This window comes from Lutra lutra, chromosome 10 (genome assembly GCF_902655055.1).
Source record: "Lutra lutra chromosome 10, mLutLut1.2, whole genome shotgun sequence".
In the NCBI taxonomy this organism is placed as follows: domain Eukaryota; kingdom Metazoa; phylum Chordata; class Mammalia; order Carnivora; family Mustelidae; genus Lutra; species Lutra lutra.
In genome coordinates, this window is record NC_062287.1 from 18,866,532 (window position 1) to 18,883,546 (window position 17,015).

A 17,015-nucleotide genomic window follows, 5' to 3' on the forward strand; every position below is an offset into this window, starting at 1 on the left:
TAAGTTCAAGCCCTATGTTGGGTGTAGAGATTACTTGAAAAAAACAAGGGCACCTTGGTGGCTCAGTGAGTTGGACAGCTGCCTTCTGCTCAGATCATGATCTCTGGGTCCTGGGATGGAGCCCTACATCGGGCTCCCTGCTCGGCAAGGGGTCTGTTTCTCCCTTTCCCTCTGCCGACTTGTGCTCTTTACCTATCAAATAAACAAATGAAATCTTTAAAAATAAATAAAAATTTAAATATATAGTAGATGTATGTTTATATTTTTAAATAGTTGCTTTTCTCCTTTGAGTGAAAAATACCATGATTTCCTTAGTCTTGCTAACTTTTCACTGTTAAATAATCTCTCTTGTATAAGAAATAATTACTACTTTTTAAGAAAAGAAACAAACCTAAGCAGTGTGTTGAGTACCCGTTACTAGCCCTGCGTTTTACTTGTAACGTATCACTTAATTTTCACAACCTATGAAGTGTGTAGTGTTTTTCCTCTTTGTACAGAAAGAAATGGAACCCTAGAGAAGTAAGTAGCTTGGCTAAGTCATACAGCGGTGACAACAGAGCTAAGATTTGTACTCAAATCTGCTCAGCAATCAAAAGCCTTCCTCCTCCAAAACCCAAAAGTCGTAGGATTATACGGTTAGAAGGTTTCTAACATAGAACTCTCACTACATTTAAACATGTTGCTTTCCAATAGCTCTTTGCTTTTGTAGAAAGCCCTGCTCCCTGAAGATGCTGTTTTCCCCATACCTTTGGTATGTTTTGTAAGCTAAGAAACTCAAAGATCCACATCCACTCTCTTTTTTCCCTTATAAGTAGGGTTTTTAGATAGAATCCTTCTTTTTAAAAAGGATTTATTTATTTGAAGCAGAGAGAGTGTGTGTGCATAAGCATGAGCATAGCAGAGCAAGAGACAGAAGGAGAGGGGGAATCTTAAGCAGACTCCCTGCTGAGCCCGATGTGGGGCTCAATCTTATGACCCTGAGATTGTGACCTGAGCCAAAATCCAGAGTCAGGTGCTCAACCAGGGGCCTCTAGATTGGATCCATCCAGAGCTTGCATATTACCTTCTAGATTGGAGCATGGAGTACTTCACTGTCTGCCCTGGGTTCACCTAGACCTGGGCTCTCAACCCTACTGGAAGGTGGGGCACACATTGTTTCCTGCCACTCAAACCAGCAAAGGAGAAAAATGGCATTTCCTTATTTATTATTACTCCTTTTTATTCCCGCCATCCCTCTGAGAAATATAGCAAAGCATATTCTGTCAAAATGAGAGCTACGGGGCACTCTACTTTGATCTTTCTGCTTTTCCCTCATTGCATTAATGGCAGTACTGGGGTAACATGTCTTGAATAGAGAGCGGATGAACAAACATCAGGAAACGTAATTATGGGCTCGGGGACATTGGAAACTTCCACAAGAACTCAGGGACTATTTGCATATCCTGTTCTTTTCTTCAGAAATTCAGAGCAAATTCAGTGTTCCATTAAGCACCTGGGAAGGGGTCTGAGAGAAAATGTGGAGTTTCCCTCTTTTCTTCTTAGTCACCGTTTAACCACTGACCTTTGTCATATGCTTCATTGGTAAAACAGTGACTTTGTGGCTAGCTTCTAGTGTTTCTCATTAAGACTTTTTAAAAGTAATCTCTATACCCAACCTGGGGCTTGAACTCACAACCCCAAGATCAGGGTTGCATGCTCAACTAATTGAGCCAGCCAGCACCCAGTGTTCCTTATTAGAATAGCCTCTTATTTCTTGGCCTCCAGATGCCATCGAGGGTTCTAGACGTCATGCATACCCCATCGCCTTGGTGCAAAACTCACATAGCGGCCATTGCCCTAGCTCCGCCAAGGGTTAAATTGGTATCTTATTATTGACTTTTGTTGGTTTTTCCCCCCTCTGGCACCAGGCTCTTGCAAGATTTTGAAATAAATAAAAATGGTTTAGCTCTGTTTCAAAGAGGATTTTCCCCTGCAGCTGATTTTGCTATAACATATAGCTTAATATAAAACCGAGCATTCCGAATACAGTTAGTCTTCAAAGTGGATTAGGGATGTTGTGCTTTGGGCATCTCCGAGGCATTAGTTACAACACACCGCATCAGCTTTCCCGGTTGCTTCTCCCATAATGAAAGGGATACAGAGGTCCCCTGCTTGAATGGTAGACCCAGATGTTAGCTTTTAGCTTCCGTTGAGTGCGATGCAGATGATAATTGAATGGCAAAACCACTCCCGTTGTCAGGAAGCAATGGAGCATTCTCTGGTCCCTTTAGAAACGGCAAGTCCAGACATGGGAGATCCCGGAAGCCGCGTTCTCTTCATATCGGTAGTCACGGTAACAATAGTGACCAGAGCAGTACCAGTCGTTCCTCTTTTCCACCTCGCCCCTTCACCTGGGGCCTTAAAATAACCCTGTATTTTAAGCTCTCCAGGTGACCTTAGTCTTTACCACTCTTTGTGTGTGAGTGAGAAGCTGCTGAAATGATCAGTGGATCTCATACACGCAGTGCGAGTAGTGCTCTGTAGATACAGTGGGTTTTCATAGTTCCCGGTGGTGTGTGTTTGATGTGCGTGTGCAACCAATCCCTTGTTGCCTGATGTCCATTACTACGTCAGTGATGAATGTGCAATGCTGATATGCGTGACTACAGGCATAAAAATAATACCATCATGGATTTCACTTAGCATTTACTACGTGCTAGGGACTGCGTTAAGTGCTTTATGTGTATCATTTTATCTCTCTAACAAGCCCTTGAGATAGTACTCCGTCTGATTCTGCACATGGGTTCACTGAGGCACGGATAGATTAACTTGTTAGTACACGGTGCATCCAGGATTTGAACACAGACATTCTAGTTCCAGAACCCTTCTACTTATTTGCACTTAATTGCTAGGTTATACTGTGTCACATAATTGAGGAAATAAATGAGTATTACATGCTCGGTAGTAATTGAAAAATCTGTTGTCAATGTCAAGGATATGCCAGTATGTCTGCCAGCTTTGGGAATTCCTATGTCCAAGATTTGTATCTGCACATACTGAACTTTTATTTATTTCAAACCAATCATGGGATGGTATTCAGAATTTGTGTGGTATTTTGTACAAGATACATATGGTCACTGGGTAGTCTAGGTGTATGAATGAGTTATCAAGTCATATACCAACTTAGGACCATGATGCTGACTTTCAAGACTGAGACCCTTTCATACCACAGAGGGGACCAAGTGAATGATGGGAGGGTATAAACTCTGACATCAGATCGTCTAGTTTGAACTCCAGCCCAGCTGCTGATAGCTGTGTGCCTTTTTCTTTTTCTTTTTTTTTTTTTTGAAGAAATTTATTTATGTATTTTTTAAAGTAATCTCTACACCCAACACGGAGCCTCAAACTCATGACTCCGAGATCAAGAGTCAGGTACTCCACCCACTGAGCCAGCCAGGTGCCCCTAGCTGTGTGTGTGTGTGTTTTAAAAGATTTTATTTATCTATTTGTCAGAAAGAGAGAGAGAGCATGCACAAGCAGGCAGAGAGGCAGGCAGAGGCAGAGAAGCAGGCTCCCTCCTGAGCAAGGAGTGTGATGCGAGACTCCATCCCAGGACCCTGGGACCGTGACCTGAGCCAAAGGCAGTGGCTTAACCCACTGAGCCACTCAGGCATCCCTAGCTGAGTGTCTTTGAATGACCTCTTCATGCCTCATTTTTTTTCTCACTTGGAACCGAGGATAACAGCTAATTCATTGGGTCGATTGGAGGATCCAAGGGATGGTGCCTGATTCTTAGTAAGTGTGCAGTAAATATTAACTAGTCTTACCATGATTGTACTCGGCCATTGATCTAATTTAAATCAAATTTTCTTCCCACCTTCAGTGTAGAACTGGGGTTTGTAAGTTGTTCTTTATATCATTTCCCCTCAGAAAACAAGCAAATTGTTTCTGGCACCTGGGCCAGCCACTTACCCGTAGAAAGTACGGAGTGCCAACAAAATGGAAAACAAAATATTTTGACAATGTGCTCTAGTCCTCAAGTAAGACATAAGAGGGTGCTGTTAGTAAAAGAATAACAGGAAGGATGAAATAGTTTAGCTTTTAGAAGTCTGTGTGATGACTTCTGCAAATCTAAAACTATTCTTAAAATAAAGTTCTTTTCTTTTCTTTTTTTTTTTTTCAAAAGCCGTGGCAATGTGTTTCTGCACTCAGCTCTCCTGAAATTAATGGACTGACTTCATCTTTTGTAGCTTAGCAAACAAGCAAACAAAGGCAGTCCCAGGGTAGGCCCTTGAACCTAGTGTCTTCCTTTCGAAATGTGGGGCTTGGCTTCCTCTAAGGCATTTGTCTGCTTTGGAACTCAAATGAAATAAACAGACATTTGGGGAAGAATAAATTATGGCTTCATGTCAGCCTTATAATCAGGATTGGCAGGCGTCCTCTGGGCAGGGAACGATGGAAGGGGATGGTTCTGTTCTTGGGTGTGGGGAGCACCTGAACTTAAGTCAGCCTGGGTTTTCTTTTCTTTTTTTTTTTTTTAAAGATTTTATTTATTTGACAGACAGAGATCACAAGTAGGCAGAGAGGCAGGCAGAGAGAGAGAGGGAAGCAGGCTCCCCGCTGAGCAGAGAGCCCGATGCAGGGCTCGATCCCAGGACCCTGAGATCATGACCTGAGCCGAAAGCAAAGGCTTAACCCACTGAGCAACCCAGGCACCCCCAGGCTGGGTTTTCTGAGGGAAGTTAGGAGATCTTCAAAAGAGTGTAGGACGAATTCCCTTCTCTCAGGAACGGTTAAACTGAGGCCATCACCAACGAGAGAAAGAGGATTGATTAAGCTCCAATGCAGGGAGTTAAGAGTGGATAGATAAGCAGCCGTTTCCAAATGCATTCCTGTTCTGTTCTTTCATTGCTCCCCAAAGATCCATAGTCCAAACACTCTTACCTAAGAAACCTGAGCTTTTAGTTCATCAGGAATGAATATTCTGGGCAAAGAGCAATGTAGTTCCAGGTGACTTCTCCCAAGGGCTCCTCTATGATGTAGTGAGTGTGACATGATAATCTAAGGGAAATTATGACCATATTCAGAGCTGTGTCCCTAGGGGTCCTGCGGGGCTAAGGCCGACAGGGTTCTTCAGCCTTCGCCTCTCCAGGAGGTTTTTGCCATGGAGGGAAAATCTCCAGAGAGTTGGAAGCTGGGAAACGAATTGCCCTGGGTTTCTTCAAACCTCCTGTTCTGCCCTCCGAGCTCACACCCCTCCCCCCATCATTTATTCATTCACACTTGTTTACGGAGCCTGTACCCTGTGTGAGGCGGTAAGCTCTGTAACAGGCTGACAGAGATAAATGGGACATAAATCTTGCCCAGATGGCAGCTACAGTCTGAGGGGAGGTGGAAAATGCACATCAATAATTATGATACAAGACGATAATGATGTGTTGAAAGGCAGTGTGGGTAAACTGCTCCAACTTTTTTTTTGTTTTTCTTAAAAATTTATTTATTTTTGAGAGAGCGATAGAAAGGGGAAAGGGCAGGGGGAGGAGAGAGGGAGAGAGAAGATCCCCCCCTCCCGTGCAGGGTCCATCCTACAACCCCGAGAGATCATGACCCTCAGATCACAACGTGAGCCAAAACCAGGAGTTGGTCACTTAACGCACTGCGCCACCCAGGCACCCTGCAAGGTTTTTCAATGACTAGTAAGTGTTGATTTTTAAATGAATATGGAGGACATTGTCAAAGGAGATAACAAAGAGAAGACCCCATGAAAGGAGAATAGGGAGAGCAGGAGTCTGGAAACACTTGCTATAAGACCTAGGAACCTGGTTGAACTTGAGAGCTGGAAATGCCCTGTAAGGTCATCAGGTCTCTACCTCAATGTGAGATTGTCCCCGGCAGGTTCGGTCTCTGCTTGAACAACTCCACAGATGGGGTACCCACCATTTAGTTTTGGATTAACAGTGTCTGGTCACTGAAGGAAGTAGAGGAATCTTTAAGAATGGGGTGTGTGCGGGGCGCCTGGGTGGCTCAGTGGGTTAAGCCTCTGCCTTCGGCTCAGGTCCTGATCTCAGGGTTCTGGGATCGAGCCCCGCATCTGGCTCTCTGCTCGGCGGGGAGCCTGCTTCCTCCTCTCTCTCTGCCTGCCTCTCTGCCTACTTGTCATCTCTCTCTCTTTGTAAAATAAATAAAATCTTAAAAAAAAAAAAAAAGAATGGGGTGTGTGTTGGGGGTGGGTAGGTTGGTGGTGGTGGGGAGGGACAGGAGGGAGAAAGAAGTGGGTTACTAACCAAATTTTGGTATCCCAGCGGGTCTCTGCCTGAAGGACAGTGGGACCAACAAGTGCTGACTGGCTGTTTCTTGAGTTAAGCTGGGGAGATATTATTATGCTGAAGATAGAGCTCAATGTCCTGGTGCCACGGTCCAAGGATGCAAGGGTGAACTTGCGCAGAAGGAGATCACGTGAGCAAGCCTTCAAGAACGGAGACTTTGCTCTGCCTGGCAGGATTTAAGCCAGTGCCTTACTGCACCCTGACAACAAGTTAGATTTACCTCTGGAAGCTAAATTAGAACCTGAGGACCCCAGAGAAGCGACTTGTAAAGGTGTTTTAGTAAGCAAACCAATTTAATGGAGGCTGGGGCTGCCCCGTTCGTGTCATAAGAGACCCGTGGTCTCCTCTGTGTGCCTGGAGGAGATAGGAGCATTGTGGAGACAATCCTCTGTTGTAGAACCTATAGGCACCAGCACTTGGAGAACTCTGTCGACTCGCCTCAGATCTACAGGTAGACTTCTTAACAGGTAAGAGGCATTAGAGACATTTGGGTACAAACGAGGAAGGGGCAGTATGCTGATGTTATGAGTTGCAAATGAGAAACTGCTTTTGCGGCCTGAACATGCCATAAAAAATATTTCTTGCCTGTCTGGCTCAGTCTGAAGAGTTTGCGACTCTTGATTTCAGGGTTGTGAATTTGAGTCCCACGTTGGGTACAGAGATTACTAAATAAACTTTAAACTACATGTATTTCTAGAAAGTGAGTTCCACTTGATATTTGGGATAATATTTCTTTTAAAAATACTTAGAATTTAACAGGAACTCCCAAGGAAACTGGTATTGACTTGGTGGTGTGTTTTAGCTAGGGAACAAATAGAAACTGACTGGATTAAACAAGGAAACAGCAGAATGGCATTCCCAAATATTAATTTGTTGACCAAATTGCAAATCAAATTAAAGGCTTCATTAAAAAATGACAGAACCAGTTTGAATGGTGGCTAGAAAAATATATTTTACAAGAAGTCGAAATGGTGGGGCGCCTGGGCGGCTCAGTTGGTTAAGCATCTGCTTTCCACTCAGGTCATGATCCCAGGGTTCTGGAATAGAGCCTAGCATGGGGCTCCCTGCTCAGAAGGGAGCCTGCTTTTCCCTCTTCCTCTGCCACGCCCCCCGCCCCCGCCCCACCACTTGTGCTTGAGCATGCTCTCTCTCTGTCAAATAAATAAATAAATATCTAAAAAATAAAATGAAACAATTCTTAAAAAAAAAAAAAAAAGTCCAAATGGAGTAATACGGTAGAGTGGAAAAAACACTGGTTTTGGATTCAGAATACCTGAGTTTGAATCACATCTTGACACTTCAAGTTCTTAATCTCTCCGGGCCTCAGTGTCTTTATTGCTAACATAGAAAAAAGTGCAATCAACTCATTGGATTTTTAGGAGACCTAAGTGAGAAAAGACCGTGCCTGGCTCAAGAAATCCTAGGTGAATCAGAAAATGTTTAGGACAGTGAAACACTTGTAACCTATGCCTGACTGATTCCATATTTGGTTCAAGTCCTTGTTATCATATGTTTGCTTTGAACCAAAAGGGTATGAATCTATTGATTGATATTTTACAAATATACTTTTATTACGTGGTGGTGTTGCAAAGTTGCGTATAAATCAAGTGATATTTAAAGTGCAATCAGGGACGCCTGGGTGGCTCAGTTGGTTAAGCAGCTGCCTTCGGCTCAGGTCATGATCCCAGCGTCCTGGGATCGAGTCCCACATCGGGCTCCTTGCTCGGCGGGGAGCCTGCTTCTCCCTCTGCCTCTGCCTGCCATTCTGTCTGCCTGTGCTCGCTCTCTCTCACTCTCTCTCTGACAAATAAATAAAAAAAATCTTAAAAAAAAAAAAATAAAGTGCAATCAGAGGGGTGCCTGGGTGGCTCAGTGGGTTAAGCCTCTGCCTTTGGCTCAGCTCATGATCTCAGGCTCCGCAGGGAGCCTGCTCCCCCCCGCCCCTTTCTCTACCTGCCTCTCTGCCTACTTGTGATCTCTTTCAGTCAAATAAATAAATAAGATCTTTAAAAAAAAATAATAAAGTGCAATCAGGGAACTCCCCACCTAAAGGAATTCTATTTGGGTAAAGCTAAGAGGCCTTCCCAAAAGCAAGTAACTGTTTTATTACATCTTTTGTGCAGATCTGCATGTGCACATGTTGGGATTAGTTCTATCAAGGTATTTTGTTAACTTCTTGCCGTGGGCGGGCTTCTGAGGGAATTAAATCGCACACAGAATGTGTGGAGGGAAAAACAGGATGAGTATTTGGGCTTCTGAGTGCGACTTGTTTTTTAATTTTTCTTAGAGGTAAAAAGGCTAACTCCAAAATCTACACCAGAAGTAATAAAGGTAGAATCTGACCGAAAGATGTTTGATTTGCAAAAAGCAGTTTTAATTCCAGCCTTGTGACCTTGTCCAAGATTTATCTTGTCAGAGCCTCAGTTTCTTATCTGGGAACCTGGGTGGGATGGTTTGGAGGACGGGGACGGACCACATATCTAATGAAATTGGACTAAATACCTCATGTTTATTGTATGCCTAGAATTCTGTCACCTCAGAAAGCTTTATTGCTCATACATTTTCCAGCTGTCAGATGGAGTTAGTACATGTCTTCCAAAAGTACCAGATTACTTCAAGGGAGTGGTTGAGGATATGGGAAATGGGGCTCGTTCTTTTCCTGGAAATAGGGAGAATCGGTCACTCAACATTAAGTGACATGTTTTATGTTTATTTGGACACTTAAGTTACTCAGCAGGAGGCTTCCTCATAGAGTGTGCCTTATTTGTTTATTAATTGAATAAAAATGTTCATACACATAAAGAAACAATCTATAAAAAAAGAACAATCCATTTTAGTGGATTCCTTTTGCAAGGCAAATGATTTGTATGACATGAATGATCATTTTGACGTGTACATTTTAAAGATCTGTGTTTTCATACACTAGGATTGCTTAAAGCCAAGTAGAGCTTTCTAGTTCATAGACTCGGGAAGCTACACTAGACGTAACCAGTCTGGTTACATCCAGCGTAACCAATCCCCGAATCCCAATTTCGGGGCATTTAAAATACTGTGCAGTCACTGAATTGAGGCAAATCATGAGGGCAGTGGTGCAGAGTATCAGCAAGTTAGAAGGAGGGTAAGGGGGGAATGCAAGCCCAGGGGACGCCTGTCCCTAGGAACAGCCAGGGAAGCCAAGGGACTATTCCTGAAAAGTGGGGACATCTGACAGTGTGACTTTCATTAAAGGCCAGAGCTCACAGTAAACGCAGAATTTTACAGGAATTAATTATTTACAGTTACTCCCTCCAGATGCATTCTTTGCAGAAAGATAAACTCGGGGCCCAGTGGGAATGGTTGTCCAAAACCAGATTACAGGGGCTGCCACTGAAAACCCTCCAGTGTGCCGAGCCTTCTGCAGCTCCTTTTCTGAGTCATAACGAAACGATTCTAACTTTTTGTGTGAAATGCTATGTAAAGGCTAGCATCCTCCTGATGTTGGGCAAACGCTGTTGTTTCCCATCAGAGCTAAGCAATTTTTACAATTTCGTCATTTGTATCTCAAGGTAATTAGTTCTCACAGTTCTGTTCAACCCTGGAAGCCATGCGGAGCGCAAGGCTCAAACATTCCTAGCTCTCTGGATCTTAGTTTGCTGGTCTGTAAAAGGGGGCTATTTTCTGATTTAGAGCAGGTGGACTGGCCAGAGTTCTGTCAGAAATAAAAGCCTTCTGTGGTGGCTTTAGCACTAGAAAGGCACTATTTCCTAGAGCCTTGGAGCCCTTCTTTTTGAGTGAGTTAAGCTTCTAGCTCTTCTGAGTCTGGGTCTCTGTTTGCAAAGCCATTTATTATCTGTGTAGTTTTGCCTTTCTGGTGTGCAATTTCAGTAAAAACCTGTAACCTCCTTGTGCTTTTCCAAATATCTAGATCAGAATAAACAGTGGAGATACAGGGATGGATTAGTTCTTGGAAGTCTCCGTTCCGTCATTCCGGAATTTTGTGATTCCCCAGGACATAAGCTCCTTCAGGGCACAGACTTCCTTTCATGCGCCCCTGTTTTCCAGCACCTAGAACATTGTGTGCTCAATAAACACTTTAGAATGGGTGAATGAAGGAAGATTTATAGTAGATACACTCTCTTGCTCTCATCCCTCACCCAAGCGAACATTAGGACCCAAACTGTTTTTTTGTAATTTCAAGAATATACTATGCTCTCGGGGTGCCTGGGTAGCTCGGTTGCTTATGCGTCCCACAGTTGATTTCAGCTCAGGTCCTGGTCTCGGGATCATGGGATTGAGCCCTGTGTCAGGCTCGCACTCAGCACAGAGTCTGTTTGTCATTCTCAGTCTCTCTCTCTCTCTCTCTCTCTCTCTCACACACACACACACACACACAAATAGATAAATAAATAAATAAATTTTAAAAGATATATATACCATACTCTCTTTTATACCTCAGTGCCTTTGCATGTGTGGCCCATCTGTCTGGAAGCATACTTCCTTCCTCTATGTGGAAAAGTCCTCTGCTGACCTTCAACCTTGGGTAGGCACTGTCTCCTCCATGAAGATCTTTCTGGATCAAATCTCTCTCCTCTGGGCTCACACAGCATTAGACACATGCCTCCACTCAAGTATAATTTCTTACCAAATTGTAGTTCTTGGATTGGTTTTCTGTTCTCCCCTCCCCTTCCAAGGTTTGAAGCAACAGAGGCCAGGGTCATCTTTGATAGGCATTCACAATTATTTTAGGAATAAATGAATAGTTTCGCAGAAACTTTAAAGAAGCCTTTCACCGTACCTAGTATTATGGTATGCTTAGAGTTTGAGCATATTAAATACTTTTTGATTGATTTGCTAGATTACCAGGTACACCACCAAGCTTCAGTTTTCTTCGCAGATACAGGCAGAACTCCGTTTTAAATGGCATAATCATGGTCACGTTTTGTTCCTCTAAACGTAACATCTACCAACAAGAAAACACAAATACAAATTAAAAGGAAAAAAACTTGCTATCCCTACGCCCTACATGTCCCCCACTCCACCTCTGTCCCTCTCACAAACACACGCACTGCTTTTCACAGCCCAGCTGTAGGTCCTAGAGGAGTGTTTAATACAGTAGATGCTCAATGACTACTTAAAAATGAATAGATTTCAGGGCACCTAGGTGACTCAGTCAGTTAGACAAGTGTCCGACTCTTGATTTTGGCTCAGGTCGTGATCTCAGGGTGTGAGATCGAGCCTTGCATCGGGCTCCACGGTCAGCATGGAGAGCTTGAGTTTATCTCTCCTCTCTTACTCTGCCCCTCTCTCTTCTTGACCTTGCTCTCTAAAAAAATTAAAAAAAAAAATTAAAAAGTCATTAAAAAAAATAGAGGGATGTCTGGGTGGCTCAGCTGGTTATGTGTCTGCCTTCGGCTCAGGTCATGATCTCAGGGTGCTGGGATGGAGTCCCTCGTTGGGCTCCCCGCTCAGTGGGGATCCTGCTTCTCCCCCCTGCTCTGCTCCCTCTCTCTGACAAATGAGTAAATAAAATCTTAAAAAAAAAACAAAAAAAAACAGATGTCACTCACTCTTTAAACTGCCTAATTCCTGGAAGACGTGGTGTAACCTTGCCGCCTGCATGGATTCCTTCTCCACTTGCTCTTGAACTTCTGACCGTAGCCTTTCCTCTCTTGCCCCTCCACTGCAGTTCTCTTGGAGGGCGCCAGTGACCCAATTACAAAATCTAACGGAATTATCTCCATCTTCCTCCTGCCTGACTTCATTATGGTGTTTGGCATCATTTATCTTTCTTAAATGTGATGTAATTGAAAAAGCATGAGATTTAAAGTGAAGAGAACCTAGTGAAATATGTGCCCATCTTCCCCTTGCTAGCGGTGTGAACGTGGGCAAGTGACCTTTTTTAAAAATCTCTCATCATCCTGGGTGCCTCAGTGGCTCAGTTGGTTGAGCAACTGCCTTTGGCTCAGGTCATGATGCCAGAGTCCCAGGATCAAGTCCCGCATGGGGCTCCCAGCTCCATGGGGAGTCTGCTTCTCCCTCTGACCTTCTCCCCTCCCATGTTCTCTCTCACTGTTTCTCTCTCAAAAAAATAAAATCTTTAAAAAAATAAAATCTTTCATCATCCTAAAACTAGTGTTTTGATATCTGTTTCTCAGCGTGGCTGGGATGGTTAGATGGGATTTTGTGTGTGAACACTTAGCCCAGTACCTGGTTCACAGTAGGCATTCAGTAAACGTTGGCTCCTTTCCGGACTTCCGAATCATCCCTCATTCTTGGTTTTCTTCCCATCTGTGTCTCTGAATAGATCTTCATAGGGCTTTTCTTTTCCTTGTCCCCTCTTCTTATTCCACATTTTCTTCCTGTCCTATTTCCGATTTCCCCCCATCTTTTACCTGAATTATTTGCTGTGCCTATAGTTGATATTCTGAAAATGTGGAATGTTGACCATAATCTCCCGATGGCCTCTGTGTAACCATATTTTGTTCCTCCAGTATGTATGTCCTAGTCACTAGAATGGATGTGCCTCAAATACAGGTAGATAATAGCACTCCCCCCACAAAAAAAACTTGAAGAGCATTTCTTTATTTAAAGAATAAAATCTACACGTTGAACACTTACCAACCTGGTTCTTATTTGTCCTCATCTCCTCTATGTCCTTCCATATGCCTTGACTTATCTCTCCCTATCATCAAAAACCCTTCATGAGTTTTGACTCCTCAGTGCCTTCACTACAACTGTTTCTTTTTTTTTTTTTTTTAAAGATTTAATTTATTTATTTGACAGACAGAGATCACAAGTAGGCAGAGAGACAGGCAGAGAGAGAGGAGAGAGAAGGAAGCAGGCTCCCTGCTGAGCAGAGAGCCCGACGTGGGGCTCCATCCCAGGACCCTGGGATCATGACCTGAGCTGAAGGCAGAGGCTTTAATCCACTGAGCCACCCAGGTGCCCCTACTACAACTGTTTCTTTATCCCAGAATGTCCTACTCTTCTTTCCTATTGGAATTCATACTTCGCCTCAAGTACCAATACCTCCACAGAGCCTGCCTGGACCACCTCTTTCCCTCTAGTTACAATTTATCAATCCTCCCACTCCTACCTTGTTTGCACTTGATTTTGCACGACGTTAACTCGGCCTTGCTCTGCACAAGCCATGTCTTACTTGTCTTGCTGTATTCCTGGCACTAAGTAAGGGACCTCACATAGTGCTCTAGCTTAACAAGTACTTGTACCATTAAACTGAGTTGAAAGTCAACACGCTGCCTCACATGGGTTTTATAAGGGAACTTAATTCAGCATAACAAAGACTAACATTTATAGACCGCTTCCCGTGGGCCAAGCACTGTTCTGAGTGTCCTAGACTGTTCCAGTGCTCACAACCCAGGAGGGAGAGGCTATCAATTACCTTGATTTTGCAGGTGAGGAAGCCGAGACAGAGAAACTAAGTAACCTACCCCCGAATCAAAGAGCTAGTCAGTGAGGAAGTGGGGTCTAAAGCTGAGATCACAAGCCTTGGGCCTGTGCACTTAATCACTACGTTATATTGCCAATAGTTTTTGGTGCCTCCAAGGAAAGTAGTGGAATCCCCAGATCATACCACCTGCAAGGACAGCAAGGAGACAGGGTGATGTCAGGAAGTTTCTTCCGGCCTTGGTTTGCACACAGACTGTCCTTGTAAGGCTTAGAGGACAAGAGATGATGTCTTTGCCTTGGTATCCTGGTGTCAAGAACACGGGGCAGCCAAATGTTGTTGTGCAAAATATTCTTCTTTGACTCCTAAGCCTTTTGATGAGCAATTAAACCAGGGAGGCTTATCTGGTGACAGTCCTTCTCGCGAGGTGACGTCATTGTTCACCCTGGCCCCTGCCGAAGGCTAGCGGAAGCACTGTGTGCATTCCCTGTGGCTGGGAGGCCTCGCCAGCGCTCTGCCCTTGGCAACTAGACTCCATACAAGTCTTACGGCATTTTCTTCCTTTCCTCAGGAGATGCTGGACGAGGTGGCTGGCCAACTGTGGTTTTAGTGAGACTGTCCGTTCAGCCAGCACGCTCTGCCCTCCCCTGACCACACAGATCCCATGCGGTTTCCTCTGACTTCTTCAGTAGCTCGCACCTTCACGGGGAAATGAGGTAGGGATTAGTAAAAGGAACAGAACTGAGATACCAGGAGGGGTTGACGCCTGTTCTTTCTAGTCCTTTCTCTTGCTCCTGTCTGCCCACTCCCAGCTCCTGGTCCCATTCCCACCCTACTGATTACTCCCTGATTTTCTGTTTCACCATGCAAGATACAAAAGCGGTTTGTAGGTTTCAGGGAGGTGTTTAGTATCCAGTCATCAAGATGCCTGGGGCCAGATGTGCATCTGTTCAGATGGACTTTGTTTTATGCTTTTTTTTAAAAAAAGAGAGAGAATCTGGGGCCTCACAGACCTCTGGTGATGGGGTGGGGACTGGGCCTTTAAGACGTCATCGCTTTCCTACTGCTGCCTCCCACTGAGCTCCAGTTACCTGAGATGTTCAGAGAAAGCCAGGCTATCCATCCTGGGTCATACATCTCAGTCCCTAACTGGATTTAGCCTCAGTAGATGCTTATCTTCCAACCTGAATCCCCCGCACGGAGCTCTACACTCCCCTCCTCTTGCTTAGCCGCAGAAGGAGAGCTAGAGAGTGAGGTCTGCCACCCTTCGCTTTGTATTTGAAGACAGGTAATAACCCTGTGCGGCAGCACCCTTCACACTTCTGTCAGATTTCCAGCTTCTCCCGCAGTAACAAGGTCCATTCTGTGGAGGCCTGCTGCTTGCTTCCCTTTCTGCGTGGGCGACCTCTGGGCTTTGCTTGTTCTCATGTTGTGCAGGAGACAGACCCCACATCCCAAGCTGGAGGGCGAGGACTTTCTGGCGTGTGTGGCAGCTGTGTTGGAGGGGGCAGTCCTGCCTTGGCTCTTGGGAGTTGCCTGTCCTGGGCAACCCTGGGGCAGGTGGGATGGGCGGTCGTGGGGGACCTGCCCCTTGTAGCTCACACTCACTTGGATGTGCGCCCAGGAGAGATGTAGCTTCTCGGTACATTCCCGTATCATTCAGTCAGGCTCCCTCCCAAAGTCTGGCTGCAAACCAGACTGTAGTTAGTGGGTCTGCAGAAGTAATAGACAGGTGCTGGGTGTCTTGTGTCTGCAGGAAAAAGGAGCCTGAACAGCTGAGCATAAACAACAGTTGCTTGGTAATAGGAGCTCCTTTCATTTAAAGTCAGAGGCCTGGCTACGGGTGGGGGAGGGGAGGCCAGGTTGTTCCAGCTTTCCACCTGTCTGGGAGGCCAGAGGTGAGGTCAGCTCCCCAGGGAACACAGGGTCTGCTGGGGCCAAATGTGGGACTGAGGTGGGGAGGGGAAGGCGGGGAGAGGAATGCAGGGACTGAGATTCTGAAGTACCCAGTGGAAACCCTAGTCCTGAACCCCTGCCACCAGCTGCTTTGGGAAATTGCTTTTTTTTTTTTTTTTTTAAAGATTTCCTGCTTCCATTTTCCCACTTGTAAAATGACTAATGGGATCGAATAGCTGCATATAGCTTCGTGATATCCCCAGCCGAGGTGAGGGCTGGTAGAATTCGGGTGCTTCCGGGGACCTGCTGTTTTCCTGAGCTGATACACCTGGTGAGATTCTGGGGGCCTCCAACGGGCCTCAGAAGACCTGGGTTCAAGTTCTGGTTTTGCCTTTGACTTTTTTTTTTTTTTTTAAATCTATGACCTTGGATAAAGTTCTACTTCACCCCTGGGTCGCTGGGAAGATAAAATGTTTTGTGTGAAAGTCCTTTACAAAAGTGTAAAGGTTACTATACAACAAAAACACGCAGGATACTAAAGAGAATCTAAGGGAGGAGAGACTTGGTTCTTCCCTCTACAGGCTTGTGGTCTCAATAGTAATGATGGCTCGCCGTCGAAGGGGCTTTCCTTTCTCAAAGCAGTCCCCCTTCATCATCTCACTCGATGGTGCCGTGGTAAAAAATTAAATAAATAAACAAACAAATAAATAAATAAAATAATAATAAAACAGAAACAGCTGCAGGAGGATGGGAGGGTGTATTTTGAACAGGGTTTAGTAGAAGGGGAGAAGGGACTGCCATGGAAGTAAGAAAAGACGGTGCTGGGGGCCTTGATGTCCTCTGGATATCTGCTTCTCAGCCAAGTGAAACCATTTCAGATTTCGTTTGGAGGAGGTTTTCCCTCAGGCCAGGTGAAATGTAAATGATCGTTCTCAACTTCTGCAGTGCCCAAGGCTTAAATTAAATCTCCTAGGATTTTCGATTTTAGGTCCAGAATCCTATTGTGGGTGGGAAAAGCGGCTGCAGTTTGTCGGAAGAGGGAGCTTGGTGACTTTTATTCCTTTAAAGACGCATCCTTTAAAATTCAGAGTGCTGGTGATCAACTTCAAGGGCCTGCTACCCTCCTGAATCTCTCTTTCCCCCACCCCAGTACCCATCAAGTGGGTTAGTCCTGTGTTGTGAATCCTCACGCTTCGTACTTCAGCAGGCCCCTCAAAAGGCAGGTTCCTTGCAATGGGAAGTTATCTGATCCCCTGCAAAGCCCTTGTCCTTGGAGGAAGTCCAAGGCAGTGAGCATCCTTGGGGAAGTCCAAGGCAATGAGCAACTCTGGTACCTTGACTTTACTCCGTATCCAGAAGTCTGGAGTTGCCTGTCCCAGGCCCTCCGCATTCCTGGGGCCGGAAGAACTGTTCTGCTCCTTGCCAGG

At 44.9% G+C, this 17,015-nt stretch overlaps 1 protein-coding gene across 5 annotated transcripts in view; it reads left to right on the forward strand.

Moving 5' to 3' along the window:
• Positions 1-6,590: 6,590 nt before the first annotated feature.
• The window catches only part of GRAMD1B (GRAM domain containing 1B), a 183,689-nt gene continuing 173,264 nt past the window's right edge, over positions 6,591-17,015 (forward strand). For 4 of the 5 annotated variants that reach the window (XR_007120870.1, XR_007120869.1, XM_047690886.1 and 1 more), the window contains exon 1: positions 6,591-6,772. The gene's annotated coding sequence lies outside the window, so the exon portion shown is untranslated. The remainder of the gene's footprint in view (positions 6,773-17,015) is intronic. The other variant, XM_047690882.1, reaches the window with a different exon arrangement.